This window comes from Theobroma cacao, chromosome 7 (assembly GCF_053813885.1).
Source record: "Theobroma cacao isolate CCN51 chromosome 7, ASM5381388v1, whole genome shotgun sequence".
Classification (NCBI taxonomy): Eukaryota; Viridiplantae; Streptophyta; class Magnoliopsida; order Malvales; family Malvaceae; genus Theobroma; species Theobroma cacao.
In genome coordinates, this window is record NC_142645.1 from 5,019,520 (window position 1) to 5,024,058 (window position 4,539).

Consider the following 4,539-nt stretch of genomic DNA (forward strand, 5'->3'; position numbering starts at 1 on the left):
TTATTGTCAAGTTCACTATCAAGCAGCAATTTAGAAAATCCTCCTAGTAGCATAAATCACTGCTTTCTTGAATAATTTTTTTCCTTTTTCTGCCTTCTTATTCTTCTCTCGGATTAGTTTTTCTCAAATTGTCTTTTTTTTTTACTATTTTTCTTTAACATGATAATGAAAACTAACTTAAAAACCCCTTCTTCTATACTTTCTCTATTAATAAACCCAAAGGTCCTATCTACAATTATAAAATGTTAGACTTATATTTTATTTATTTATTTATTTAATGTAAACTATTGCTTAGTACTTACTAATTTTTTTATATAATTAATCAAGTAGAATATTTTATTTTTTTAAAGGTATTACAAAAGTCTAGGAAAAGACTTGACTTTTTGGTAATCATGTTGTAATTATTGAGAAGGAAAAATCTTCATGACGTTTTTTCTAAGTCTAGAAATGCATGTTTGCTTAATTACTTGCAACTTGAAAGGTCTTGGTTTTAGTCATAGTCTTACGGTCTAGTAGTGTACAAGGAAATCATTTTTAGATGTTACTTTATGATAGAATCAAGTGTAAAGTTCCCTGATTTTTTGGGTAACAAAGAATTTTAACATCTTGGATTTACTGGAGCAGCTGGGATCTCCACATTAAGCTTAAGATGTTTCCATCATGTTAGTTAAAGATACTTCCATCTCCAAGAAGAAGTTGAGGTATATAGAATAGTTGTAGTCTCTGTCACGATCGATGAATAATTCCAAGGTCAATGGAGCCAAAGTCTTGCCTTGAAGCCTGGAGGTTAATGCTGTTTAGAATGTTCAATCAAATGGCGTCTTTTCTTATCTTCCAAGCAAAAAGCTTTCAGACTATACATCCATGGACATGGATATCCTTTCTTTCAGTGCCTGTTTCCTCATCATCTTCTCAAATGCTTCCAACGCACTCGACAAGATTTCTCCCACTGAGTCACTCATTGATGGCAAGACCTTGGTCTCTAGTGATGGAAGCTTTATATTGGGTTTCTTCACTCCGGGGAGTTCTAAGAATCGTTACTTGGGAATTGGTACAATAACATCCCCATGCAAACTGTTGTATGGGTTGCAAATAGGATAAATCCGATAAATGACACCACTGGCTTGCTCAAGATAGAAAGCACTGGCAGAGTCGTGCTTCTAGGTCAGAACCAAAAAACTGTTTGGTCAATTAATTCCACAGAAGCAGCTGAGAATCCGATTCTGCAGCTCCTGGATTCAGGCAATCTTGTTGTTAGAGATGGAAAAGATGGTGATTCAGAGAACTACTTGTGGCAAAGCTTTGATTATCCAACAGATACAATGTTAGCAGGGATGAAGATTGGTTGGGACCTGAGAACTGGTTTAAATCGAAGACTAGCAGCATGAAAGAACTCAGATGATCCATCTCCTGGGGACCTTACTTATGGGGTAGAACTCCAAGGCAATCCAGAGATGGTGCTGCGGAAAGGCTCAGAAAAGTACTATCGCAGTGGCCTATGGAATGGCAATCGATTTAGTGGTAACCCAAGTTTAAGAGCAAATCCGGTCTATGATTTCGACTTTGTTTGGAATGAGGAGGAGGTGTACTACATAAATTACCCGAAAAATAAATCCGTGATGTTAAGGGTTGTTTTGAACCAAACTGAAAACCTAAGAGAGCGGTACACATGGAACCCAGAAACTCAAACTTGGAAGTTGTTTTCCTTCGTGCCAAGTGACTATTGTGACAGACCTGGACTTTGTGGTCCAAATGGGAACTGCGATAATTCCAAGCTTCCAGCTTGCCAATGCTTGAAAGCATTCAGGCCTAAATCGCTGGAAAGATGGAACTCCTCAGACTGGTCTGAAGGGTGTGTACACGATAAGCCATTAAACTGCCAAAGCGGAGATAGATTTATTAGAATTCAGAGGGTGAAAACGCCAGATACCTCACATTCTTGGGTGAACAAAAGCATGACCCTCAAGGAATGTAGGGCTAGGTGCTTGCAGAACTGTTCATGTACGGCATACACTAATTTTTATACTAGAGGAAAAGGTAGCGGCTGCGCCATGTGGTTTGATGATCTAATTGATATTAAACAATTTCAATCAGATGGCCAGGATCTTTACATCAGAGTCTCTGCTTCAGAAGCAGGTATCAGTTTAAAATCGGAACATATTCTTGTTGCAGCTTGTGATAATTTCTTTTGGAAATTGTTTAATTATATTTGTGCTCCTTCATCAATATTGATCATGCAGAACAGAAAAACAAGCCTGAGGCGAAGCTGGCCATGATAATTGCAACACCAATTGCTATGTTCTTTGGGCTTCTTGTAGTCATTTATTACATCAGGAGAAGAAGGAGAAAATTAGAAGGTAACATCGACTATGGTCCTCATAAAGCAGGGGAAAGTTGGTATTTGATACCAATACCGAAATCATTTTTGCTCACAGCAGCGCTATCAAATCCCTGCCCTGTTTTCAAGAAAACAGTAATTTTGAAATTTGCCATTTCACTTATATTCCCTATCAAATATGATAATAGATGGTTTTCAATTTTGTTTTATGATCTGACAAAAGAGGGAGTCCACGAACAATCGGTTGGATATTTTTGTTTTAGTGTTCAGAAGAAGCATACAGCCTTTTTTCTTCTATCTAAATCTATCAATATGCATAAGAAAGCATATTTCTATGTTGAATGCTAGCCTATTTTGACTACTGTTTCAGATGAAGCTGAAGAAAGGGATGAAATGGATCACATGAACCAAGGCCAGAGTGAAGATATGGAGCTTGCTGTATTCGAGCTAGGTACGATGGCCAGAGCTACTGATAATTTTTGTTTTGATAACAAGCTAGGTGAAGGAGGTTTTGGACCTGTTTATAAGGTAAAGTTGACAGCATATTACTGAAGTGATCTCAAGTACAGAGAATTCATATTTATTGAAAGCTCATCTAAATGTTCTTATTCTCCGGGGGACACTTGCAAATGGACAAGAAATTGCTGTGAAAAGACTTTCAAAGAGTTCCGGACAAGGATTGAACCAAAACTGAGGTAAAGTTGATTGCCAAACTTCAGCATCGGAATCTTGTAAGGCTTCTTGGGTGCTGCATTCATGGAGAGGAGAAAATGCTGGTTTATGAATACATGCCTAACGGAAGTCTTGACTCATTTATTTTTGGTCAGCAACCTTTCAATTCTATATTTTCTGCTCTCGGCTTGTGAAATAGTTTTATTTTGCTGCTTCAAAAGGTCAAATAGATACAGAATTAACATGAATGCAGTATTTGACAGATCAAAAAAGATGCAAAGTATTAGATTGGCCCAAGCGTTTCCAAATTATCTGTGGGATTGCTAGGGGACTACTCGACCTTCATCAAGATTCCAGATTGAGGATTATTCATAGAGATCTAAAAGCTAGTAATGTTTTTCTTGATGGTGAGATGAACCCAAAAATTTCAGATTTTGGCATGGCAAGAACTTTTGGAGGAGACCAGACTGAAGCCAACACAAACAGAGTGGTTGGAACTTAGTAAGTCTACTTTTTCTGCAAATTTGATCTATAGATCCCCATGAAAATGCATACTTTTATCTGACAATATCCTGCAGTGGCTATATGGCACCAGAATATGCTATCGATGGCCTGTTTTCAGTAAAATCAGATGTGTTTAGCTTTGGCATATTGTTGTTGGAGATAATAAGTGGAAGAAAGAATAGAGGATTCTATCATCAAAATCAAAGCGGTAACCTTATTGAACATGCAAGCCTCTTTGTCATTATCTTTTGTTACTTGTCTTCAACTGACAAATGATAAAAGAATTTCATTTTGCTGCAGGCATGGAGATTATGGAAACAAGGCAGGCCGTTGGATCTTGCTGATGATTTCTTAGCAGAGATTAGCAATCTTTCGCAGGTGTTACGATGCATCCACATTAGCCTTTTATGTGTACAACAGCATCCTGAGGGGAGGCCAAGCGTGTCATCGGTGGTTCTGATGTTGGGAAGTGAGAATGAATGGCCTCTGCCTAAACAACCTGGTTTTTTGTTTCACAAGAGTCCTTTTGAAGCAGATTCTTCATCCGGTAACGATGGATCATCTTCGAGAAACGAAATAAGTTTTATCACTTTTAGAGGCTCGATAGAGGGTGATATGCTTCATTAAACCTATGCTCCAAACTATCAGTAATGATTCCAATCCCACCTGATGTTTGGGGCGTGTGCCTTTAGATCAAATACTAGTGAGAAATGTTTCAGAAATCAACGTGCAATCAAGTACAAATAGTAGTGTTGTATTATTCCATGGATAGATTGATTGAATGACCAAACTAAAGCTTCATACGGTTAAGTATAACTAAAGCTTCATACGGTTAAGAAATACAAATTTCATGCAATCTCATCACTTATAAGTTGCTGGCTTTTCTTGTTTTCTGCTGCATTTGTGTAAGATCAAGAGCCACATAATCTAGCCGGCTAGGGAAACTCAATGAGTGTTAATTAATTAGTGTGATAAATGAATCAACAAACCAACTTCATTGTCTCTACATTGTTCTGTGCATAATC

The 4,539-nt window shown here is 37.5% G+C and overlaps 1 pseudogene across 1 annotated transcript; it reads left to right on the forward strand.

Annotated features, from left to right (window-relative positions):
• Nucleotides 1-772: 772 nt before the first annotated feature.
• Nucleotides 773-4,274, forward strand: LOC148761502 (G-type lectin S-receptor-like serine/threonine-protein kinase At4g27290; annotated as a pseudogene). Its single transcript, XR_016027437.1, has 7 exons — nt 773-2,136; nt 2,241-2,357; nt 2,709-2,865; nt 2,954-3,160; nt 3,274-3,511; nt 3,589-3,739; nt 3,815-4,274. The product of XR_016027437.1 is annotated as a G-type lectin S-receptor-like serine/threonine-protein kinase At4g27290 (transcript).
• Nucleotides 4,275-4,539: the final 265 nt, after the last annotated feature.